This window comes from Protopterus annectens, chromosome 2.part2 (genome assembly GCF_019279795.1).
Source record: "Protopterus annectens isolate FY-2018-M chromosome 2.part2, PAN1.0, whole genome shotgun sequence".
NCBI classification, from domain to species: Eukaryota; Metazoa; Chordata; order Ceratodontiformes; family Protopteridae; genus Protopterus; species Protopterus annectens.
Genome location: NC_056730.1, coordinates 15,795,150 through 15,822,545, shown reverse-complemented (window position 1 = coordinate 15,822,545; position 27,396 = coordinate 15,795,150). Strand labels below are relative to the sequence as shown.

Genomic DNA, 27,396 nt, shown 5'->3' with positions numbered 1-27,396 from the left:
TTGTCTGATACCCCAGCAGCTGTAGCACCTTGGAGAGCATCTCCTAGCTCTTTGAGGAGATCCCTCTGAAGGTGAGTAAAATGGGATAAATAATTCAGCAACCTAAGTGTAGAGGCCACTGAAGAGAACATACGCTTCCCATATCTATCCATCGTTCGAGACTCCTTATTCGACGGATGGACAGATGCAGAGGTTTCAGCTAATTCCTTCTTGGTGGCCACCGCTACCACCATAGCATCTACTGGGACACCTTTGATCAAAAATGTTCTGTCTTCTGGAGCGGTAATGAACTTGTTGGGCCTCCTCAGAACCGGTTCCACCAACTCTGGAGAGCTCCACGCCTTTTGACTGAATGCACCCAGTAGCTGGTCAAAAGGCGGAGACACCCAAGAGGTGGAGAGTTGAAAACCAAATGCCTCCAGGTACACCGACTCATCTTCAGAAGGGGAGGGGGTTTTTCAGCCACCTCTCTGTTTCAGGATCTCTAAGATGTCTGAAAAAGAGACATCCTCGGAGGGTGACCGTGGTGACCCTTCTGAATCCTCCTTAAGTCGGTATTGGATGTGATAGACTCAGGGAAGTCTATGTGTTTCATCTTACACGTTCTCTTCCGAGGGACCTCCTCAGGGGGATGTTGTGGGGAGGTTTTGGAAGAGAGGGTTTCGCCCATTTGGACACCCAGGGCATTTGTTCTCTACATTGGGGCTGGAGGGATAGTGTAGAGGTTGATACTGGCCCTTTGGGGGGAAGAGTAACTGGAGCCGAGGTTGGAACAGTCTCAGAGGAAAGCACGCTCCTCATCACCCCGAAGGCACCCTGATCCTGGGCCGAGAGAGCCTCCAGCTCTGAAGAACCAGGGGATCTCCCCTGCACCAAGGAGGATGGCTCCAAGGCTGATGTGGGTGCTGAACTCAGCTGCGCCGAAGCCCTGAGTGGAAGAGTCGGATCTGACAAGGGTCTAGTTAGACCCCCCCCCCCCCAGAACAGACGAGGGAGTCTCGGCCCCCAGATCCCTCGATGAATGACAACATCGAAGTGGTCGGAGTGGAGATCGGCACCAAAGCTCTGGGAATGGATTTTGGGTCCGACGGTTCCACCACTGGGACTTCCAGGAACTCGACTGAGTCGGAGGAGGAACCGAAGGTAAAGGAAGTACTGGGGTCAGCTCCATAACCGTCTGGGCTGGGCTGGTGTATGAAACAACATTATAACCACCTGCTCTGCATCATCATCCAAAAGGCTCCTGGATGGTCGAGAGGAATAGGAAGACTTTTAGCTACCCGCCACCGATTGCAATAGAGGAGACTGTGGAACCAAACGAATCGGATCCAAGGATTGTGATCGACTCCTCTTTCTACTACTAGATGGTTCTGAAACTGCAGGTGGAAGCAAAGTAGACTTTTCCTTCTCAGAACCGACAGGTTTTGGATCCAAAGAACTCAATTTTTCAGGCCTCTTTGACTGCTTGGAACCTGGAGCCAAAGAAGTTTTTGATGGTTTGTCTGAAGGTTTAGAGGCCTGAGTCCCTTTGACTGCCAAATCAAAAGGCCCCTTTAACAAACCCCGACGAATTAGCTTATGTTTTCATTCATGCAGGACTTTTGAACTAAATGCATGGCAAACAGAACAGGAATTCTGTAGGTGGACGGCACCTAAGCAATACACACAACTATTGTGACCATCAATGATTGACATTTTTTGTGTGCAAGAATCACATTTTTTAAAGCCAGCCTGTTCGGTTTCTTTAGACATCCTGTCACTATTAGTCAGAATTCACAAACAGTAATGAAAGACATCAAGTTAGAAAAAAAGGGTTTCACACAAGTGTAGACTACAAACACGACTACTCTGTAAGGAGAAACAACAAGTTTTTTTTTTTTTTTTTTTTTTTTTTTTTTTTAAGGAGAGTAAAGAAAAAAGTTAGAGGAGGGTCTCTAACTTAAACAACGTACTCCTCTAATTTAAGGAGATGCTTCTAACTTAAAGGAATACTAGGGGGGAGCCCTGTAACTACAAATGGCTAAGGAGAGAAAAAATGGAATCTTCTAACTTAAATGGATTCCTAAAAGGAGGGGGGCAGAGCTATAGAGAGACCTAAGAGAAAACAGACTGGAAAGGCCCTTTTAACAAGGACAAGGAACCCTCAAGATATACCAGTCAGAGATTATCAAGTAATGCGAATAGCGCGCTCTGCTAATTATTTTACAATCCAATTATAAGTTAACAATTATACAAAAATTTTAAGGAAAAAATCCACTTAGCCTGAGCCAGGAAAAAAGCAACCCCGAAGCTTCAAGTGGCAAACGAGATCTAGGTAACAGCTGCTAGGCATCATGGGATAGTATGTAGCCTCGAGGCAGTGAAAGCTCTCGAACTTTAGTATACAGCCGCGTCAGAACCAATGCTCTGTTCCGAACCCAACCATAGGTTCATAGATTAGTACTAGGCTAACTACCCTTATGGGCCATTTTAAGCCTAGCCAATTACCCTATGTGAGAATCAAACCCTGCACCTTGTGTCTCCACCTTAACCATTATGCCATCCTCCCACCCATCAAGAATGAAGGCGAGATGGGACAACATAACATTAATGGATTACCTCGATAATATGATTGTTATGCAACTGTTTTTGATGACAGTAGAGCACAAAAACTTTTAGCACAACAACTCGGGCAACAAAAAGTAGAAAGGGCTGCCTCTCGGGTGCTCGGATCTGCCACATAACACAGGCACTCCAAGCTTAGGGAGCCTATAATAAGAAAGGTAACAAGAGATCATGTAGTTGTATTTGAAATATTTCGGAAATTCTGTGAAAGTCTGTATAAAGCAGAGAAGTATGGAAATCAAGAAAAGTTACAAATGGAAATGTTTATGGAAGAATTAAATATGCCAAGGTTAGAGGTAGGTGAGGCTCAATTGCTAACAGGATAGGAGGAGATGAGAGAAAAATTGTGATGTTTAACCAATCCACAGGAAAATCCCCAGGAGTAGATGGTATTCCTGTGGAAGTTTGAAAGCTAGGAGGGGAAAAGACCTGATAAAGATCTGGAAGGTTTTAACAGTATTTTAAGAGAAGTACCAGCATCCTGGAAGAAAACAGTGGTAGCTGTCATTCCTAAACTGGGTAAAAATCCATCCGACCCAGCTTCATACAGGCCCATTTCAATACTAAACCATGATTGTAAAGTGTTCAGTGGCTAAAAGAATGATAAAAGTGATGCCAAAATTGATAGATATGGATCAGTGTGGTTTTGTGGAGAGGAGGCAAACATTTTGACAGCATTATCATAAAATTGATGATCCAGAAGGAAACAGAATGTAAAAAAATACCATTGTTGTTGGTCAGTCTTCATGTAGAGAAAGCATTTGACAAAGTAAGTTGGCACTTTGTGAGCAAGACAATGCAAGCATTTGCATTTCCTGAAAAATTCTAAGGTTGATTAGGAAGATATATGACGGATCAGAGGCGAAAATTAAAGTGGGTGAGGTCCATTCTAATAATTTCTGTTTGAGCAGAGGAACCAGGCAAGGGTGTCCTCTTTCCCCTTTGTTGTTTGCATTATATTTAGAAACACTGACAAAGAAAAGCTAGCTCAATTTGCAGATGATGATATTTTATACCTGGCAAAAAAAGAAAGAGACATTAGAGTGTTGAGAAACATTTTGAGACCATTTTAAATCTGCTCAGGATACAAAATTAATAAAGCTAAAACAAAGGCATTAGCGGTAAATTAGGTACCCACACAATAATTGTTTCAACAATTTCAATATTTATGGGGACATGATAAAATGGAGTATTTAGGAGTATGAATTAAAATTATTCTGGTGTAGAAGCTAGAGGATATATGGGAAGAGATTAAACAAAATTTAATACAAAAACTGAGAAAGTGGAAACTTTGCTATATGGGTATAGACAGTGAGATTCAAGTAGTCAAAATGTTTAGTCCTTTCAGTCTTCTACACAAGTCAGGCATATATTTATCAACCAGAGGAGAAATTGTGGATAGCAATAAAGAGCTGAAGGATTTTATCTGGGAGGGAAAGATGCCAAGAGTCACTTGATTCTTTCAGTAGACCAGGACGGATTAGGATTACCCAGTTTGAAAGGGTATTTGAGCTATACAGTTAATGTTCCTATACATATCACAATCAGAAAACTACAATTCAGAGTGGAAAGGGATGATGTAGAAATGGGGGAAGCTCAAGAAACAAGCAGACACTGGAATTTTGGATGCAGGCCTTAAAGAAGAATAACTGTATTATAGGTTATAGGTTGGTACTGGGCTATCTGCCCGAAGGCATATATTAGCCCAGCCACGTAGTGCGGTATTCACTGCCCCTTTAGTAGTTCCCTAGACCCTTGTACTAGCAGCTAGTACCCTTGGCCCCTATCTAGTAGTGCTGTTGGTGTGATCCCAGGAGTGAACTTTCTGTTACCCAGCCACTCATCAAGGTTCCTCTTGAAGAGTGATAGTGAGGGGCTCTGTCTTATGTAGATCGGGACCCTGTTCCATAGTAAGGGAAGTCTCTGTGAAGGGAATCTATCCCTCCAGCATGTTCTATTCATTATTGTGTTGAGGTTTATATCCCTAGAGCGTGTAGCTCAAGTAGATTTGGTTTTGCTAAGATGGAGCATGTTCAATAATTGTGGGTTGGACATGGCTCTGTACGTTAGACAGAGATTGCCTCTGAGAAAGCGGTATGCAACAGAGAACAGTCTTAGCTTTTTCAATCGTGCTGCATAGGGCAACTGTTTGAGGCCAGTAATCCTCTTGGTTAGGTACCTCTGTGGGCTCTCCAGCTGCTGGAGATGTCTAGCCAGGTACATTCCAATTGGTGCATTGTACTCAATAATGGGTCTGATGAGGGAAGAGTACAGGGGCACCATTACATCCTTAGATTTGGATGCGAACCCTTTCATGATCAGATGGGTCACATAGAAGGATTTTCTAACCACTTGTGGGAAATGTTTAAAAAGGTATTTTTATATCACCAAGTAGACTCCAGAGAATTTTTCCTGAGGTAGACATCAGTCTCATTTAGGCCCTTCTGGAGGATCTCCATGTCGGCCAGAGACTCTGTTATAGCACCCAGTTTGCAGTCGTCTGCAAATAGTCAACAGATCTCCCATGTTTTCTGCCCCTCAGGTGTTTGGTTTTTACAGTGCACTTCCTGCTGGAGCTAGTTTGAGGCATATCTCTCCCTCCCCATCTGAAATGTGTTGGGTGGAGGAATTGAAAGCATCTGATGTTTTATGTCTTTGAGACAGTAATGATAAAACCGTTATTTTAGCTCTTTTCTGGGTGACCCACCTTGGGGATACTCTCAAACTGATGATGTACTCTGTTAACTTAGTCCTTTGCCTAGGCACTCTGTTTATGCACACTTTTAATTTCTTCAACTGCCATTAGCCACTAGGCAAACAGTATAAGAATTTATTTGGACTGCAGGCTAGAGATTGCCCTTCCCTGTCAAGAATTGATATCAGGCCAAGAGAATGAAATAGGGAGGTCCTAAATTAAAGACCAGCACTGGTAGAGTGCTTAATAGAATCTTGAACAGAAGCAGCCATTAAAAAAGAAATAATTAGTAGAGCATATAAAATATTGCATGATAACTATAAAAGTCAATCAGAGGAGATTAGAAAGAATTGGGAGGAGAGATTGTATAAGCAATTTACAAAGAAACAATGGGAGGATATATGTACGTCTCCCAAATATGGAACAAAATCTAGAAGATTTAGGATTTTTATGTGGGAAATGTTTAAAAAGGTATTTTTATATCACCAAGTAGACTCCAGAGAATTTTTCCTGAGGTAGACAAATGTTGGAGGTGTGACAGGGAAGAAAATGGTACTTGGAACATATTCACTGGGAGTGTGGTGGGTTGGCTGACTTTAAGGATTCCCTGTGGGATGCACCATCAGAGATGCTTGGTGGGTGGTTTGCTGTGACGAGGGAGGTGATTTTTCTAGGATGTGATACAGAATTGGAATTGCCTAGACATAGTAAGACCTTGCTGTGTCTAATTATGTTGGTTGCCAAAAAGCAATTGCTAGAAAATGGTAATCAAAATCTAAACCAACTAACTGTACTAGAAGTAGTGAATATAGTAACAGAGATAAAAACAAACTGGAATTCAGACTACATAGGGAAAATGGGAATTGTGGGAACAATACATACAGGGGAGGAATGAGGTTTAAATGAAGGTAGGACTTAAATGAGCTATGTAATGTTTGACTGAAAATGATTGGGTAGTTTTTAAGTGATGTATAATGTTTGAGAGTGGGAGTCTGTCGTTATGGTTTGTAATGTAAAATGCAACTAGGATTATGTCAGTGTGGTTTATTTTCATTTATATAAATGTATGATTGCTTATGTCATAAGTGATGGTTTAATAAAGATTTTTTTTGTTTAAAAAAGGACAGTAATTGAATAAGTTATGTAATGTTGCTTAGGTTATATGATGTATAGCAATATATGTGAAGTATGTTGTTGTGTCTTTCGGCTTTTCCTGGTTAGGGGTCGCCATAGCACAACACCGGTCCCCTAATGATTGGCAATAGATTTTTACATGCCGAGTTGCCGGCCCTGACTCACAACCTTCAACGAAGGTACGCACATTCACGCATGTCTCCACACAAGAAGACACTCTAGCTGAGAATCGACCATGACAACGTCTCATAGGTTCATAGGTTCATACTAGGTTATCTGCCCTAGGACATTTATAAGCCTAGCCAGAATGTGTTTGGCTTTTGCCACCCATTTTAAATTTATTTTGCTATGCCCTTTTTCGAGGTTAGTATACTGTGCCTCTGTCTAACAGTGACACAGAGGTGATATCCAGGGTAAACCTACTATCTCCCATCCACTCATCAAGATTCCTCTTGAAGAGAGTCAATGAGGGACTCTGCCTAACCTGGACTGGGATTTTATTCCAGAGTGAAGGGAGCCTCTGGGTTATGAATCTGTCCCTCCAGCATGTCCTATTTGTTTCAGTGCTGAGGTTCAAGTCTCTCGAGCGCGTAGCTCGATGGGATTTGGATTTTCTGAGGTGCAGCATGTCCATTAATTCCGGGTTGGACATGGCTTTATACGTCAGGCACAGATCGCCTCTGAACAGGCGGTATGCCACTGAGTAGAGCTGGAGTTTCTTTAACCGGGCAGCATATGGCATCTGTTTGAGCCCTTTGATCCTCTTGGTGAGGTACTTTTGGGGTCTTTCCAGTTGCTGCAGGTGTCTGGTAAGGTACATCCCAAAAGGGGCATTGTACTCAATTATGGGCCTGATGAGGGATGAGTAAAGAGGCACGATGACGTCCCCTGATCTAGATGTGAATCCCTTCATGATTAGGTGGGCTATATAAAATGTTTTTCTAACCACTTTGGCCACGTGGTTGTCAAATGAGAGATTGCTATCAACTTGGGTCCCCAGGTCCCTAATTACTTCTTCTGTACTTAATGGATTACCACCTATGTGGTAATTTGTGGGCACTTTGTTTTTGCCATGGCTCTGGCACCAGTTGTCTGTTTCTGTGAGGCCCTTTTGGAGGATGCTTGTGTCGACTGAAGAGTCGATTATGGCGCCCAGTTTGCAGTCATCTGCGAAATTTGTCAGCCACAGTCCTTCTGTGTTGGCCTGTACCTCCGAGAAATATATACCGAACAAGAGAGGTCCCAGTACTGAGCCTTGTGGGACATCACTTGTAACTGGTTTGGAGTCTGACACGGCTCCAGCAATTTTAACCATGTGGGTTCTGTCCTTGAGCCAGTTTGCAATCCATCTAGTGACGTAGCGGTTTATATTTAAGCTGGTGAGCTTATCTATAATGCCTGAGTGGGGTATTGTATCGAAGGCTTTTGCGAGGTCCAGGTAGGCTGTGTGGACCACCTTCCCTCGTCAATGGCCTTGGTGACTGTTTCAAAGAAATCAACCAGGTTTAAGAGGCAGGATCTGCCCTTAACAAAGCCGAACTGGGTAGGATCCAGTGTTTGTAGGTCCCCAATATCTTTATTTATGAGGTCCATGATGATCCTTTCCATAGCTTTGCAGACCAAGCTAGTCAGGCTTATGGGGCGATAGTTTCCAGGATCCGTTGAGGCACCACCTTTATGGAGAGGGACCACTGTTGCTGTACGCCACTCTTTGGGCACATATCCTGTAGTAAGGCTGAGATTGAACAGTAGTTTTATGTTTGGGTTTAGCTCTTCTTGGAGTTCATGTAGGACGCAGCCCGGGACACCATCTGGTCCCATTGATGCTGTGTTTTTTGCTTTGGAGAGGGCGGCTCTTACCTGAGCATCTGATATGTCAGGGGGGCAGCACTCTGCTGGGATAGATATTTGCCCTTTTGGTGGGAGGGGAGAAGTTTGCGCTGAACCTGTCAGCTAGGATGTTGGCAATGTCTGTGGGTTCGGTGTATTTTTTGTCATTTTGGACTAATTCTGAGCATATCTGGGAATTACCACCCAGGTTCCTAACATAACTAAAGAAAGCTTTGTGATTATCCTTAGTGTCCTGTGCAATTTTTCTCTCAAAGCTAGCCTTAGACAATTTTATGTGTGCCCATAGTTTTTTGCTAATACTGATCAGTGATGCCTTCCCTTTTTGGGATTTTGCTCTATCATTTAGTAGCTTCCTCCTTCTATTGTATAGTTTGTTTATGGCTGGGGTCCACCAGACAGGACGTCTGCCTTTGGAGGATTGGGTCTTGGTTTTATTTGGGATCGCATGATCCATGCATTCCTGAAGGTGTTCATAGAATGCGTTTATAAAGGATTCTGCGGTCTGGGCCGTATTTTCCACAGGCCCAAGGGCTTTGAAGGATTCCACCTCAGTTTTGAGGAGTGTGAAATTTGCTTTAGAGAAGTTTTTCACTGTGGTTTTCCTGGGCAGGGGGTGGGGTCGGGATGTGAATATCCAGTGAGATTAGTTTATGGTCTGATCTTACCAGTGAGGGATACACTTCTGGTCTGGAGCATAGAGTCCCCATGTTGGTAATGATCAGGTCCAGTATGTTTTCCCCTCTTGTGGGAGTGGTAACAAGTTGTTCCATAGCATTTGAGTTTATAAATTCTAGGAACCTTTGGGCTAGGGTGTTGGAGCTAGAGTAATGCTCCCAGTCTATGTTTGGGTAGTTGAAGTCGCCCAATATAATGGTGTTTGGAGAGACCTTCATATTTTCCAGTGTTCTCAGGAAGGCCTAGTGGGTTTGGGAGGGTGGTCTGTAGCAGGCTATAAACTGGAAGGCAGTTTTACCCACTGTTAGTTGCACATGGATAGTCTCTGATGCTTCGTGCTTTGCCACCAACCTGGAGGTGTGGGTATCTTGGATGAATATCGATACTCCCCCTCCTTTTGTGGTTCGGTCCAAGTTTTGGGGCCGAAAAGCATGGTATGAGGTATAACCTGGTAGTGCTGGGGTGCTCTCGGGAGCCCTGAACCAGGTTTCTGTTACTGCACAGATATCGATGTTCTCCATGCTAAGGAGAGTTTCGAGTGCGTGCATCTTGAGGTTTAGACTTCTGGCATTGAGTAGCATTACTCTTAGTTTCTTATCCCTTGTGATACCTATGGAGGTGGGTTTGTCTTTTCAGCCTTGCCTAAACAAGGCACTATGGGGGTAGCAAGAGCCTTTGCCAATATCCGAAAGCCCAGGGGTGACAGGTGCAAGCCGTCCCTAGCGAAGCATCGTGGCTTGTTGAGCATATCATCCCAAGCTGACAGGCATTGGATCCCCTTTGAATGACACCAGTACTTAAGCCAATTGTTGAAATTGATCATCTTGTCTTCATATTGTGGCATCATTCTTGGTGAGGGTAAGATGCTACTCAAGGTCAGGGTCATACTGGCCTGGGCTACATGCTCAGAGAGCTCCTTTGTGTCTCTTTTCATGTAGTCCAGGGAGGTACATCACAGGTCATTCACACCAGCATGGACAATGACTGAGTCATATTTGTACTTGCCTTGGAGTGACCTGAGTGCTTGTGTTATGTGGCGGATCCTAGCGCCCGACAGGCTGCTCACCATGACCCTCTCCTTGTTCAGCCTGGTGAGCGGGATGTCAGTGTACCTGATGATAGAGTCACCTATTACAAGTGTATCAGGTGTGTTGTTTAGTCTTAAGGGCTGTGACTGTTTGGCACACTGGCTTTGTGAGATATGTGTTGCACGTGTTTTGTTTTGGGGTAGCGGCTGCTACCCAGCGGCTGGAGGTCTCTGCTGCTTCGGCAGATCTTTATTTAGAGCCTCCGAGTATGTTTTTGTGTGATTATGTGTTTGGTTTGCTGTCGTGGTAGGTCTATGTGAGACTGGAATTGTAGTGAGTGTGGTTTCCTTCTCCTGACTGGTTATGCCAGTACTGAGTTGAGAGAGCTTAGCCTCCAGTTTGGCTATATGGTTGCATCTCTCACATGTGTTGGAATTTGTTGGGAGGAGGAGAGGGTTGTCTGTGTACATGAGGCAGTTGTAACATTGCCTCAAGATTCCCAGATTCACCAGCTGGACCGGAGAGGAGATTGACAACTGACCTTTGGACATGCTAGAATAATATTGGGAATTCCTTAATAATTGAAAACCAGGGCCAGTGGGGAGTGAGGGTGTGCTTTTAATTTTTAGTGCTGACTTGTATAATTGCTTTAGTGAGCAAATGCCAGGTAACTTAAGTGCAATGTGTTACAGGTAACTTAAATGCAAAAACGACAAACAGTAACTTTCTTTCAAATGAAACAAGGAAATAAGTACAGAAAGCAATGCAGATATCATAAGTGATCCACAGAAGCGCTGAGAAGCCGCATATTAGGTGTAATTAGCGTTCCAGGGAAATAACAAGCAAACAAACAACAAGCATATAAACAAAGCTAGATTCAGCAGGCCTGGATCTAGTCTATGCTACAGCAAACAAGGTGTACCAATTTCAGTAAGATACAGTTCAAATATTCTGGCACTATAAACCTTTAACCAGAAATTCCCAGCTCAGAAGGGCAGAGTCCAGCCTCTTCTCCCAGAGGAGTGCAGACCACAAACCTTCTTAATGTAAAATAACTGGCCTGAAGCCCAAGTGCTTAAACCAGAACTAATACACTTTAAGAATAACAGAGACAACAGCGCTACCGTAGCACCACCACCGCAGTAATGTTTGTTAATATTAATTTACTACAGTTTGATTACTTTTGTATAAATGTAAATTTGTGTGTGTCACAAGTGATGATTCAGTAAAGGTGTTTAAAAATCTTTTTTTGAAGAAAAAGAAGTATGAAACTCTAATGTATAGCATTATATACTGACTGACTTTAGTCCTCAGTGATTTACTAAAAAATTCAGAACTTTTACAAGGGTGGGGGAACAGCTGAAAGATGTGTTGCACCACAGCACTTATGAGGAGAATCTGTGTGTGATAAGTCAAGGATCAGGGACAAACAAGATGGCCACCTATCTGGGTTTTTCCCCAGACTGTCCAGAAGTTGGAGCCAGAGTCTAGTAGTCTAGAAAACACTACACAGACTTTGTTATTCTGTCTGATACCAGAAACAGAATGCTGAAGTTTGCTAAGAAGTCTCATTGGACTGACACTTTGTAAGGAATGCACCACTACAGACATGCAGTCAAGTCTGAGATTGGTAAAAGGAAACATTCATTCTCCTATTGAAGTCCTATTTGTGTCATAAAATAGGGCATTTAAATGGGTGGAGATGGACAAGAAGGGTATGGCTTTACATGATTTTTGCTACAGCAAAAAGTAGCAACCGTAGAGACAAAGCTAAAAGTAATACAGGGAAAAGCAGACTAAATTGGGGACAATTTTGTAATCTTACACTAGTGTACTTAGAGAGTTAATAGAACACCATATTTTGCATCGGTATGCATTTTTTTAACAGTTAGAAGTATGAAACTGTAATGTTTGGTATCAGTTGACCAGTCAGTGACAGTAAGAATGCCCAAACCTAAACAAACTGAAGGGACATACTGAGGCCCCCTCATGGAGTTTCTGTACCTGCTCCCTCTAAGTCCTCAACCCCACTTTAGAGGCCCAGAGAGCAGGAATCCTCTGATGAGGACTTGGATTCTGGGGAAGAGTCTTTTGCTTATTTCTCTCAGGTCCCTTCTCCTTTGGATTATGATTCTGAAGAAGAAGACTCTATTAGCCCATACACTCCTTTTCAAGAACTCTTTTGGGGGTACTATTTGTTCTCTGATGGAGTACTTTAAATGGGACTGCACTCAGAGTTCTGACATTCAGAAGAGGTACTATGAGCTCCTCCAGACGGAATCTCCCTAAGCCCTCTGCTGTACCTCCTGTCTTGCTGCGCTTTTAGATATCTTTTCTGCTGCTTCTGTGGCCCGACACTCTCAACCTCCATCTACTAAGAAACCTGTCAGGTTTTACAAGGTGCATGATGACTGTAAGTTTCTCTACAAATGTCCTTCACTAGGTGGTGTCTGTCTTTTCTGGAAAACCCTCTATGCTTTTACCTAATACTTAACTGCTTCCTTCAGACAAGGACAGTAGGGCCAAGGACAGTCTGGACAAGAAAATATATACTGCTGCCACTTTGGCCTTTCGAGTTGTTAATTAGCAGACCCATATGACCAAGTTTATTTTAACTTTTCTTTCTCAGGCCTCCTAGGCTATCTCTTGCTTTCCTGATTCTGAAGGAAAAGACTTGTCCCTTTCTTTACTGAGCTCCACTTTTCAGGTAGCCTGCCACTCTGTTAAATGTAGTTGTGATGCAACTAATGCCTTCTAGAGCTGCTGCTTTTGGTTCTGTTTAGAGATGCTACTCTTGGCTTTGTCTCCAGCCTATGCCTGATGACATTAAGACTAAAGTGTTGGATGCTCCTCTTGATAGTAAGAACCTGTTTGGTTCTACAGCTGCTAAGTGTTTTAAGTCTCTGCAGGATAATGGGAAGGCCTTACATAAATTAAAGCATATTTTCATTTTTCCTATTCTCAAGTTCCAGAGGAATTATTCCTCTAAATCTGCTTTTGTTTGGAGGCAGCCTTGCCCTCCCCACAAAGTTAAAAAGGATTTGGGTGGGTTCCTCTTGCTAAATCTACTCAGACTCCCACTTCTCAGAAACCTGCTTTTCAAGACAAACCAGGTTCCATCTGACTGTTTTTCCCTTTCTTAATTCGGGTTCCTTTATCTCTTCATCTTTCTCTGTCCCTTCCCAATTGGTTAAGGATTACTTAAGACTTTTGAGTTCTGTCCATCATCCTTCAGGGATACTTCATGGTGTGAAACTCCCCTTCCTCCCTTTCTGAGCATCCCTCAGCCTCCTCAGGTACAGCTTCCATTCTTTCCAGAACTATTTCAGTGCCTTCTATCTCAAGGCACCATTCAAGCTCTTTACCCTTCCCAGAAGGGGAAGAGGTTTTATTCCAGAATGTTTCTGGTTCACAGGAAGGAAGGCACCCGGAGACCCATTTTGGACCTCTTCTCAGCTCAATACCCTTCTGAATATCCCTTCTTTCAGGGTGATATCTCTTCAGACCCTGTTTCCTCTTTTCTCTAGGCTTTCCCTGGTCTCTCTGGATCTCAAGGATACTTACTTTCACATCCCTATTCTTCCCATTTTCAGGAAAGTTTGTATTTCTGTTTCTTCCTTGTATTTTCAGTTCTCTGCATTGCCTTTTGGCCTTTCTACTACCTCAAAGGTTTTCAACAAATGTCTGCTCCTGTGATTCCTTATTGCAGGAGGAGAAGAGTTCAGATCTTTCTTTATCTGGACAAACCTCCTCATTCAGGCTTCCTCCCCTGATCCCTTGCTTTAACACCTTCGCTATACTGTTTGTCTCTTGCAAAGCCTGGGGTTTACAATAAACTTCTAGAGATCAGTCCTGGTTCCTTCTCAGGATCATGTTTTTTTTTTGTTTCAGGCTCCAGACCCATCCCTATGCAGTCCTGCTTGCCTTCTCCCAAAGTTGTTTCTCTGATTGCATTTTTTCAGTCTCTTCTTCATCATGTTTCAGTTATGGCTATGGAGTTTCTCAGGGTTCTAGTTTTCATATCCTTGACCATTCTTATGGTACTTCTAGCCAGGCTTCATATGAAAAAACTACAGTGGTTCTAAGTCGGTATGGCTCCAATACTGTCATCCTCTAGGTTTTCCAGTCCCTCTTCTTCCATGCCTCATGCTTGTGCTTCAGTGGTGGATTCGTCAGCTCTCTCTCAACCTGGGACTTCTAGTCTGGCCCCAGCCCCGACTAAGGAACTTTTTTGAATGCCTCTGACATTGGGTGGGAAGTCTTTTTTGGTCCCTCGTGGTCCAGGGTCTCTAGCCCCCTTATTAGAGGTCAGACCATATCAATATCAAGGAGATGTGAGCTTCCCCTTTTCACCCTTCAGACCTTTCATTCTTTTTTTCTTCTAGGCCTCCTCAAAATCTTTGCAGACAGTACCAAGTTTGAGATCTAGCTGTCCAGTATCAGTTGACTCTTCAGCCTGTATGTATTCCTTCAGAGCAGAACATAGTGGCAGACTCACATGTCCATAACACAGGCTCATGATTGGATACTTCACAGTGTTGTGTTTCTGGACATTGTCCATCAGTGGGATACTCCTCAGGTAGTTCTTTTTTACCTCCAGTTTGAACAGACAACTTTCTCTTTTTCACACCAAAGTCCTAAGTACTCTGGCCTGGAAGGTGGACATCCTCTCTTTTTCCTGAAAGAGGATGTTTCTGTATGCCTTCTCTTCCTTTCCTTTAATTCTAAGGGTCCTGCTCAAGATTGAGCAAGACTCGCCCAAAATCTTGTTGGTGAATCCCTTTTGACCCATACAGCATTGGTCCCCTCTTTTCTGCACCTAGCCAAGGGCAGTCATCACAGGCTACCTCACAGGGTGGACCTACTCACACAAGACAACGGGTCCCTCATCATTCCTCACTTGTCCACTCTTCAGGGTTTTTTTAAAACAAAAAAAATCTTTATTATCACATAGGCAATCTTGCATTTATATGGTTCATAGGTTCATACTAGGCTATCTGCCCTGGGGCAATTATAAGCCTAGCCTGATTCTGTATGGCTTACGCCACCCCTTGATTTGAGTATACTGTGCCCTTAAGGTTTAGTTTACTGTGCCTCTGTCTAATAGTGACACGGGAGTAATCCCTGGGACAAACCTACGATCCCCCATCCACTTATCGAGATTCCTCTTGAAGAGATTCAGTGAGGTGCTCTGCCTCACATGAACTGGATTTCTATTCCAGAGCGAAGGGAGCCTCTGGGTTATGAACCTGCCCCTCCAGCAAGTTCTATTTATTTCTGTGCTGAGGTTCAAGTCCCTCGAGCGTGTGGCTCTAAGGGATTTAGATTTACTGAGGTGGAGCATGTCCATTAATTCTGGATTTGACATAGCTTTGTATGTCAGGCATAGATCGCCTTGAAGTAGGCGGTATGCAACTAAGTAGAGCTGGAGTTTTTTTAACCGAGCAGCATATGGCATCTGTTTGACACCCTTGATCCTCTTGGTGAGATACTTTTGGGGTCTTTCTAATTGCTGCAGGTGTTGGGTAAGGTACATCCCAAAAGGGGCCTTGTATTGTATGATGGGCCTGATGAGGGATGAATAAAGGGGCACGATTACCTCTCTTGATCTAGATGTGAAACCCTTCGTGATGAGGTGGGCTATGTAGAAGGTCTTTCTAACCACTTTAGCAATCTCTCCTTTTCAAAGGAGAGATTGCTATCAACTTGGGTCCCCAGGTCCCTAATAACTTTCTCTGTACTTAATGGGTTTCCGCCTATGTGGTAATTTGTGGGCACATTGTTTTTGCCAAAGGGTATGACTATACATTTTTTGGCATTTAGCTTTAAACCATGGCGCTGGCACCAGTTATCTGTCTCTGTGAGACCTTTTTGAAGGATGTTTGTGTCAGCTGGAGAGTTGATTATGGCGCCCAGTTTCTAGTCATCTGCGAACTTGGTGAGCCATAGTCCTCCCACGTTTGCCTGTACCTCGGAAAAGTATATACCGAACAAGAGTGGTCCCAGGACAGAACCCTGTGGGACGCCGCTTGTGACCGGTTTCGAGTCTGACATGGCTCCAGCAACTCTCACTCTGTGGGTTCTGTCTTTGAGCCAGTTTGCGACCCATCTTGTGACATAGGGGTTTATATTTAAGCTGGATAGCTTATCTATGATGCCCGAGTGGAGTATTGTGTCAAATGCCTTTGCAAGGTCCAGATAGGCTGTGTGGACTACCTTCCCTTCATCTATGGCTTTGGTGACTGTTTCAAAGAAGTCAACCAGGTTCAAAAGGCAGGATCTGCCCTTGACAAAGCCGAACTGGGTAGGATCTAGTGTCTGTAGGTCCCCAATGTCTTTGTTTATGAACTCCATGATGATCCTCTCCATAGCCTTGCAGACTAAGCTAGTCAGGCTTATGGGGCGATAGTTTCCAGGGTCCGTAGAGGCTCCATCTTTGTGGAGTGGGACCACTGTTGCTGTATGCCATTCTGTGGGCACATATCCTGTAGTGAGGCTGAGATTGTATAGCTGTTTTATTTGAGGGATTAGTTCCTCTTGTAGTTCATGTAGGATGCAACCTGGGATGCCATCTGGTCCCATGGAAGCAGTGTTTTTTGCTTTGGAGAGGGCAGCCTTCACCTGAGCATCTGAAATGTTTGGGAGGCAGCCCTCTGCCGGGATAGATACTTGCTCTTTTGGGGGGAAGGGGGGGGGGAGTTTGCACTGAACCTGTCTGCCAGGATATTGGCAATGTCTGTGGGTTCAGTGTATTTTTTGTCGTTTAGAATCAACTCAGAACAAGTCTGGGAGTTGCATCCCAGGTTTCTGTGTCCTGTGCAATTTTTCGATCAAAGCTGGCCTTGGAGGATTTTGAGGGATCATAATTTTTTGCTAGTACTGATCAGAGATGCCTTCCCTATTAGGGATTTTGCTCTATCATGTAGTAGCTTCCTCCTTCTGTTGTACAGTTTATTTATGGCAGGGGTCCACCAGACCAGACGCCTGCCTTTGGATGATTGGGTCTTGGTTTTGTTTGGGATAGCATGATCCATGCATTCCTGGAGATGTCCGTAGAATGCATTTATATAGGATTCTGCAGTTTGGGCCGTAGTTTCCACTGGCCCTGGGGCCTTGAAGGATTCCACTTCAGTTTTGAGAAGTGAGAAGTTTGCTTTTGAGAAGTTTTTCACTGTGGTTTTCTGGGCTGAGGGTGGGGTCGGGATGTGGACATCCAGTGAAATTAATTTATCGTCTGATCTTACCAATGAGGGATATACTTCTGGTGTGGAGCATAGAGTCCCCATGTTGGTAATGATCAGGTCTAGTATATTGTCCCCTCTTGTGGGAGTGGTGACTAGTTGTTCCATAGCATTTGAGTTTATAATTTCCAGGAATCTTTGGGTTGAGGTGCTGGGGCTTGAGTAGTGCTCCCAGTCAATGTTTGGGTAGTTGAAGTCGCCCAATATAATGGTGTTCAGAGAGATCTTCATGTTCTCCAATGTTTTCAGGAAAGCAGAGTGGGATTCCTGACTTTGAGAGGGTGGTCTGTAGGATGCTATAAACTGAAAAGCAGTCTTGCCCACTGCATTTATATAGGATTCTGCAGTGCCACTAACCTGGAGGTGTGGATATCCTTGAAAAATATGGAAACTCCCCCTCCTTTTGTGGTTCGGTCCGTGTTTTGGGGCCGAAAAGCATGATGTGAGGTATAGCCTGGTAGTGCTGGGGTGCTCTCTGGAGCCTTGAACCAGGTTTCTGTCACTGCACAGATATCGGTGTTCTCCATACTGAGGAGAGCTTCGAGTGCGTGCATCTTGAGGTTAAGACTTCTGGCGTTTAGCAGCATTACCCTTAGTTTCTTGTTCCTTGTGCTGTCTATGGGGGTGGGTTTGACTTTTGAGCCTTGCCTAAAAAAGGCACTATGGGGGTGGCAAGAGCCTTTGCCAATATCCGAAAGCCCAGTGGTGACAGGTGCAAGCCGTCCCTAGCGAAGCAACGTGGCTTGTCGAGCATGTCATCCCGGGCTGACAGACACTGGATCCCCTTTGAATGACACCAAAATTTTAGCCAATTGTTAAAATCGATCATTTTGTCTTTGTACTGTGGCATCATTCTAGGTGAGGGTAAGATGCTGCTCAAGGTCAGGGTCATACCAGCCTGGGCTACATGATCAGAGAGCTCCTCTATGTCTCTTTTCATGTAGTCCAGGGAGGTATGTCTCAGGTCATTCACACCAGCATGTACAATGACTGAGTCATATTTGTATTTGCTTTGGAGTGACCTGAGTGCTTGCGTTATGTGTCGGATCCTAGCACCCGACAGGCAGCTCATCGTGACCTTTTCTTTATTCAGCCTGGTGAGCGGGACGTCAGTGTGTCTGACAATAGAGTCACCTATAACAAGAGTATCAGGTGTGTTATTCAGGCTTAAGGGCTGTGGCTGCTTGGCACACTGACTTTGTGGGTTATGTGTTGTGTGTGTTTTGTTTTGAGGTAGGGTTTGCTTGGATGTCTGCTTTGGAGGTCTCTGTTGCTTAGGTAGATTTTTATTTAGAGCTTCCGAGTATATATAATATCAATATAAATGAAAGTAAACCATAACGAGACAATCTCAATTGCAAACATTATACCTAACAAACCATGCCAACACATTATTCATCACTTTTAATATATCCAGTCATTGTCAGTCAATCATTACATAGCTCATTTAAATCTTGGCTTCTTTTAATCCTCGTTCCTCCTGTGCATGTATTGATTCCACATTTCCCATTTTTTCTTATGTAATTGGCTCCTAGCCTTTTCCAAAAATCCCAGTTCCAGTTGTTTTTTCTCTGTTACTATGTTTGTTACGTCTAGTAAATTTGGTTTAGACTTTGATTTCCATTTTCTAGTAATTGCTTTTTGGCAGCCATCATAATTAGACTCAGCAAGACCTTACTATGTGTAGGCAATTCCGATTCTATATCATAGCTCAAAATAATTATTTCCCAAGTTAGTCCAGTTTGCTCACCCAGCATCTCTGATAATGCAGACTGCAGGGAACATTTAAAGTCCACCAACTAATTACACTCACAGAAAATATGTTCCCAGTTAGCTCTTTCTTCCCCATCACACCCCCAACATTTCCTATATACCTGAGGAAAAATAATTTGGATCCTGCTTGGGGTATAAAAATACCTATATAAACACTTCCAGGCAAAGATCCTAAATGTTGTAGATTTTGTTACATATTTGGTAGACATATATATATCCCCCATTGTTTCTTTGTAAATTGATTATCCAATCTCTCTTCTCAATCCTTCCTAACCTCCTCTGATTGATTCTTATAGTTATCATGCAGTATTTTATATGCTCTACTAATTATTCCTTTCTTAACAGCAACTTCTGTTCTCGATTCTAACAAAAACTCTACTAGTGTTGGTCATTTATTTAGGATCCCCTGTTTCTTTCTCTTTGCCTATACTATGGTATCAGTCCTTGATATGGAAGGCAATCTCTAACCTGCAGTCCAAATAAGTTCTTGGTGTCTTCCCATTCTGTTACCTTACCCTCTCTAGTTATTTGCTCCCAATACCTTAGTTCCTCTGCCAGTTTTCACCACTATGTTCTCACCCACTCTTGCCTATCATCTGTATCCTTAATTGCAGTCACCCCTGTAGGCAGAATCTCCTTTCTCCATTCCCGTATTGGCTTAGTCCTTAGAATACCTTCTGCTTATTTTCTTTCCATTTTGAATTATAGTTTTCTGCTTGTGCTATGTATAGGAGCCTTAACTGTGTTGCTCTGAAATACCCCTTTAACTCAGTTAATCCCAGTCCATTCTGTTCTACTGGAAGAGTAAGTTTAACCCACTTGACTGTTGCTGTCTTCCACTACCATATAAAATCCTTCAGCTCTTTATTAATTACTATCCACAACTTCTCCTCTGGTCGATGAAAATGTGCCTGACCTGTGTATAAAACTAAAGGGACTAAAAACATTTTAACTGCTTGTATCTTACTATCGATATCCATATAACAGAGCTTCCATTTCCTCAGTTTTTGTATTATCTTTTGTTAAGTCTCTTCCCCACATATCCTTAGCAGCCATACCCATATCATTTTTAATCCATACTCCTAACGACTTCATTTTCTCATGTCCCCATAAGTATAGATATTGCTGAACCAATTCATATGTGGGTACATAGTTTACCACTATTGCTTTTGTTTTATCTTCATTAATTTTGTATCACGAAAAGATATGAAACTGTCTCGGTGTGTTCCACAACGCTGCAGTGTCCCTTTCTGGTTTTGCCAGGTATAAAATAATGTCATCTGCAAATAGAGCCAGCTTTTCTTGACTACCATACCAGTGATATTTATTGAATTTCTGAGTCCCTTATTTTCTTTGCCAATGTTCTAAATATAATGCAAATAACAAAGGGGAGAGAGAATCCCCTGCCTGGTTCCTCTGCTCAAGCAGAGAATGTCAGAGAAGACCCCACCCACTTTAATTTTTGCCTCCAATCTCTTATATATCCTTCTAGTCAACCTTTTAAAGTGTTTTCAGGAAATGCAAATGCTTCCATTGCCCTGCTGATAAAGTCCCAGCTTACTCTGTCAGATGCTTTCTTTGCATCAAGACCTACCAAGAATAGTGGTATTTTCTTACATTCTACTTCCCTCTGGATAGTCACGGTTTTGTTAATGTTTTTTTACTGTTCTAGTAATGTTATCAAATGTCTGTCTGCAGTCCACAAAACCACAGTGATCCATATCTATCAATTTTGGCATCACTTTTGCGATTTTTTTTTTTTAGCCATTATAGACATAAAAATGCTATAATCATGGTTTAGTATTGAGAGAGTCCTGTGTGAAGCTGGATCTGATGGATCTTTACCCTTTTTAGGTATTAGAGCTGCTACTGCTTCCTCCTCTTAAAATACTATTAAACAAAACCTTCCACATCTTTTTATCAGTTTTTCCCTTCCTAGCTTCCAAACGTTCATCTCTTCCTGGGGACTTTCCTGTTGATTGGTTATATATCACCATTTTTATCTCATCTCCTCCTATCCTAAGTGTTAGTAAGCATTTCCATTTGTACCTTTTCTTGCTTTCCATATTTCTCTGCTTTGTACAGACTTTCATAGCATTTTCGAAATATTTCTAATACTTCTTCAGAATCCCTTGTTATCTTCCTTGTTATAGGATTGCTAAGCTTGGTGATCAGCCCTTTCTACTTTCTGTTGCCCGAGTCTTTGTACTAAAAGTTTGTGTGCTCTAGGGTTATCAAAAAACAGTTGCTTAATGGCAGTCTTTTTAAACTCATGCATATTATCGAGGTGCTCCCTTATTTTCTGTTTAACATTCTGCAGTTGTTCCTTTTCTTGTTCTGTGAGATTCCCCCATTTTGCAATACTTGTTACTACTTAACGTTATCTCCCTTTCTTTTATTTCTAACCTATTTTTAAATTCCACTTTAATTTTATCCCACTCCCTAGCTGTACTTTCAGAAGAAATTTCTATCTTCTCTAATATGTCCTGAATAATTTCCTCTGCCCGTTCCTTAAATTCCTCTAGTTTCAAGAAGTAGTTGGGAAAGTGCTAGTATCTCATTTCTCTTTCATCACCTTATGTTTTTATTTTAGTTATTATTGGTGCATGATCTAAAATATTTATTGGGTGCATGTCAAGGCCTTCAATTAAATGCACATGTTCCTGTGAAATGTAAATACTGTCTAGCCTAGCCCCCTTTTTGTATCTTGCGGAATAAAATGTAAATTCACTCCAAACTCCTAGTACTGAATTTACATCTTCCGTGCCAAATATTGTCATAAATGTCTTTAAACATCTACCCTCCTTTGTTATATTTTCCCTTCTGGGCCCCCCAGTCACATCTTCACTGTTGCAAATCAAATTCCAGTCCCCACCTGTAAGTAATATTATTTGCTGAAAACTGATTATTTCTCCCAGAATTTTCTTAAGATCCATTATAGCAATATTCAGTGGAATGTAAATATATGCCAGTGTAATCCTTCTCCCTTAGCCCCTTAGTACTACAGATCTGCCATTATTATGTTATATTTTCTTATATTATTATTGGAGCTCCTTGTGCAGTTAATACAAGTACTCCTCTCTTCCTTTGCCCCAGGTATTCTGTTGAATAACCATCCTGAAAACCTTTCTTTATCATTTTCACATGTTCATTTCTTTCCAAGTGTGTCTCCTGGAGCATAGCTATTTGCACTGTACATTTTTAATATAGTTCACTAGTCTTTCTTTTTGTATTTTTCTGTGAAACCATTAACGTTTAAAGACATTATAGAATGAGTCATATTCTTGAGGGATTATTATTGCAAATAAAAACATAAAATGTATTGTGTGAGGCGAATCGAGCAGCATACCCACCGAATCCACAAAAAAACAGTAATGGAACTATACGAAAACAAGTCTAAGGCACGTTAAATGTTTAATGAAACAAGTTAACTGATTGTAGCAAAAAGATTAGCACTTTCACATAACGTGTATGCTTCATCAGACCTAATGAACTAGATTCCAAAGTAACTTTCAATATACAGTCAAAAGTAGGATGGCCAATGTCTGCCTACTTTCGTAAGCCTCTACATCTTAAAACAAGCTTTAAAGAAATAGTGTAATTTAATCAATATCCGTCATCTGATTGCAAGATAATGAGCCAAACCGTACTCTGTTATGAGGATTATAATGACAGCCAGATAACATCTCAAAGGGTAGGTACCTTTAAAAGTAGAAATTGTGCCAGTTGTATGTATATTGAGAATGGAAATATTTTGAAACATCTTAAGACTGGTAAAATCAGTAGATTTAATGTATATGCTGATTGTTCGAGTAAGCATTTGATTTATTTAGCAAGATATAGACTATGTAGTTTCTTGTCATCTCCATTTTAGCCTGGTAAATTCTTCTCTGAAGTACAGGCTAACAAAGTTTGCAGATGACTGCAAACTAGGAGCCATAATCAAATCACCTAATGATGTGGACATCCTACAAAAGGGCCTCACTGAGACAGATGCCTGGTGTCAAAGCCATGGCTTCAAGCTCAATGCCAAAAAGTGCATTGTCATCCCTTTTGGTAAAAACTCTGTACCCATGAACAGAAAGTGTGATAAGAGTCCTTGGAACACAGGTGGACATTAGTCTCTCCTTTGATAATCACATCGCCACAGTAGTCAGGAAATCCTTCTACGTGGCACACCTCGTCACAAAAGGTTTCTCATCCAGGAAAAAGAGGTCATTGTTCCCTTCTAGTCATCACTTATTATAGAGTACAACGCCCCTTTTGGTATGTACCTCACAAGACATCTACAACAACTGGAAAGGCCACAGAAATACATAGAGGATTACTGGCCTCAAACAGATGCCCTACGCAGACTGTCTCAAAAAACTCAAGCTTTACTCTGTCACATATCGTGTACTCAGAGACGATCTCTGCCTAACATACAAAACTATGTCAAACCCAGAGCTGCTGGACATGCTCCACATAAAGAAATCCCAATCCCTCCAAGCTACACGCTCTAGGGACCTAAACCTTGTCACCACAATAAACAGAACATGCTGGAGTGATAGATTCCTGTCCCAGAGACTTCCCATACTCTGGAACAAACTACCTATCTATATCAAACAAAGCTCCTCATTAGCACTCTTCAAGAAAAATATTGATGATTAGATGGGAGAGAGGAAATTCACCCTTGGGATCACTTCTGTGGCTCTTCTTGACAGGGCACAGGAAAGTAATTTTCTTGGGTGGCAAAAGCCAGGGTACAGTTTGGCTAGGCTTATATAGGCCCTAGGGCCAATAGCCTAGTACCTACCTATGAACCTATGTCCAGCCTACTAAGCTAGGAAAACTAACCGATCCCTTAGAGAACATAAAAGAGAGCATAATAGTGAAATAGAAAGATGTATATTTTGCAATGCATTATACAGACCTTGAAAAGGGGTGACATAAAACATTTAAATGAACTCTTAGAGACACGTTGGATCACTAACTTGCAATTAGATAAGGGAAATGTTTTAAATTACACTATTTCTTTAAAGCCTGTTTTAAGATGTAGAAGGTTATTATTATCACTTGTTACGTGCATACACCACTTGGCATGTTAATCTTTTGTACAATAGTTTCTTGTCATCTCCATTTGAGCCTATGTCACTTCTTGCAGATTTTTTTTTTGTTTTATTGAAAACCCTCAAACAAAAATATACACACACCCCCAATACCCCCATAAAACCTATTTAACCTAGTAATAACACACAGTACTATGTACATAATAAGAACAAACATTCTAAACTGATAGCCATAGCCACAGGTAGAGACAGGGCATTCATGCTAAGATACATGATACAGCATGTGCTTTTAACAAATGCTACGTGGTTTTGCCTTATCTTTATAGCTCTCCTAGCTAAGAAAACACTTGACTGGTTTAAGTAAACATTGTCTCCAAGCCATTTCTCTTTATCAGATTGTCTTCTGGTGACATGGAAACCAGACACAAACTGCTAAGGATACATTTGTTTACCAGAAAAAAGCCTTCAGTACTCTTTTCATTTATATGCTTTTTAGTAAACTTGTTACTGATTAAATCCTAGGGTTAACCCAATCATTTTCCTATGCAAGCACACTATTTTTTATCTTGTCATGCACTCTTAACCAAACCTTTCCTTTCTCCCTTTTTTCCCCAGATTGTAGTGCCTATATTTATTAAAACTGAACAAGAAAAAGGGAGAAGGGAGAAAAAGAAAAAAAAAAGCACCTGTTTATATTAGTACGCCCCATTACAATAAAAAAAGAACTAAGAAAACTTTACTTCATAGCTTGCTAAGAAAGTCTTGCAACATTTAAACATTACCGTTAAATTGTTTTACTTGGTTAAAGTTCTCCTTTCTCCTCCCCTCTCCAAAGTAGTTATCCGAAGATTAATGACATAATGTAGGACATCTGCTTTAGAGTCCCATACAAGTTTAACAAAGTCCACAGAAATCCAATATTTCCAAATCTTCTTGTTCTGCCGTGTTTCATAACTATAGTTATTGCTTTGTACACCTACATTTGTCTGTTTCCAAGTTACTGATTTTATTCTCTAAACATTAATAACATGAAGCAGGGTGTACTTTAAAGTCATCCACAAGTTTACCAAGGTCCAAGAAAGTCCAGTATTTTCATATTTTCTTCTGTCATGTTTCACAAATAATAATTGCTTTATCATCCCCACTTGTCAGTTACAAGTTACTAGCTTTAATCCTGTTTATCTCCATCTATGAAATCCTGTCTCTTTCATTTCCAAACATATTCCTGATTCTTCTAGTCCATTCTCTCAGGCAACTGAAAAAGTGGAAAAGGTTTCACAGGCTCAGTCTCTCTATAGTCCTTATTACCAGGAGAACATGAATCAGAACCTCCTTCTGATTCACAGCTCACCCTTTGTTGAACAAACTGTTGCTGTTTCCTCCTTTGCATGTACTTCATCAAAATATGATTTTCTCTCTCCAGGGAAAAACACTTTGAAGATGGCTGGGAACAGCAAGGTGAATCTCCTGCCTGCTTCTCAACATTTCCTAAATAGTGGCATATATTTACTTCTGCCTAGTGTACACTGAGTAATTATTCTCCACACTCTACTGTCTCCCACTTTTAGCACATTATCCTTCTGCCACAGGTTTGTCAGAATCAACTCTTTCTGCCAGTAAGACTGCAACTTCTCTGGAACATCTCTTCCTGAGCAGTCTCGTATTCAGCCAGCCTTCTCTTCATTTCAACCTCTGAGTTTTGCAGTTCTGCCACCTTATTTGAATATCTGTTTAATGTTTCTTCCATTTTTCCAGCTTTTTATTGTTTGTGTTTATATACTCCATCACTGTTTCATTTATTTTAACCAGTTCTTTGTGCAGTTGTTTTATACTGTCCTATAGGTTACTGGAAGTAATGTCTGGAACTTTTACTGCTTCTTGCTGAACGGCTGCCACACTCCTCTCCGTCTGTGTTTCTTTCTCATCTTTTGTAGCTGATTTTCTTCCAGGTCCTTTATATTTCTTTTTTCCTGCCATCTAGGCAATGCATTTATTAGCTAGTTACTGCAATTTACTCAGAAATCTAAGTACACTGGCCTTCTTTGCTAAGTTTCTGTTTTCAGATTGGGAGAGCCAGAATTAAGCTATTATTCAATGTGCACATTGTTTCTGAGGATATGTGTAGGGTTCTGCAGGATGCCAGGAAACCTACTATTAGGAAATCCTATATCTCCAAATGGAATAGAGTTTCTATTTGGTGCCTTGCTTGTAACCAGGATCTACTTTCTGTGGGGATCTCTGTGGTACTGTCTTATTTGTGTGAATTGCTCCATGCTGAATTGGCTTATTTTTCAGTTAAAGCTTACCTTTCAGCTATTTCTACTTGTCTGCCATTAACTCCTCCTCCTCTCATGTAGGTTTGAAATCAAACAATTTCATAAAGGTGTTCTTCATATCAGAACTCTTAGGAAACCTATTTCACTTTCCTGGGATCTTAATTTTGTCATTAGATATAGGATGATTAAAAACAGCAGAACTTAGTTGAAATGGTTGTCTCTTACGAAGTATCTGGAAGTACCTTGTCACAGAAAGGGTAGTGAATGATAGTCTCTCTGAAGTAGGGCAGTCCGACACCAGTTGAATTCAAATGTATGCAAAACGTAACAATCTTAAGAGGGCTTGTGTGTATGTTGAGTATGGAATACTCTGTTAACAAGGCTGTGTACTTTGTCTGGCAGATGGGCAAAATGGTGGTGCTGATTTTGTAGAACATTAGATCTTTCATAACTTTGGGTGCAGAGTACCAAGTGATGGGATTGCCTGTTTTCTAATGCTCTCTGTAATAACTGTTTCCTATACTGTACTGCTGTTTCAGCTTCACTGATACACACACACACGCGTGTGTGTTTTGTTTAAATTTTGAGGTAGAACATGATAATGAGTGACCAATTGCAGGCTCAGCCTTGATTACAAAATAGCAAAAACAAGGAGTTTGATGGCGCGAACAGTAAATGTGTGCAATAATTCAGCATGTTTCAGTGATAATATTTACATATTTACAAAAATCCAAATGAGCAGTAGTATTGAGTAAATCTGCTGAAAATTATTTCATTTACAGTAAAAGAAGTTATTGAAGGGTAAATTTGCAAAAAGCATAATTAGGAAAGTAGGTGCTAGATTAACTATCTATGACCATACACACGGACATGCACTGCGTATTAATGTAGAACACTGAACCTCGCCAGTGCATTTGTGTAGCTCTTAGAATATTACAGCAGCAGCAGTGTGCTTTGGCAGCCATTTTGCTGTGCTATTTTGACAGATTCTGGTTGCTTTTTGTTGGGGGGGGATTGAAACTGAAATCAACTCTGTTCTTACTGTTGATAAGGGATTCAGTTATTGACTTT

The 27,396-nt window shown here is 41.6% G+C and overlaps 1 protein-coding gene across 1 annotated transcript in view; it reads left to right on the top strand.

Annotated features, from left to right (window-relative positions):
• AP3B1 (adaptor related protein complex 3 subunit beta 1) overlaps window positions 1-27,396 on the top strand; it is a 2,578,902-nt gene that overhangs the window by 1,440,022 nt on the left and 1,111,484 nt on the right. The window lies entirely within an intron of this gene.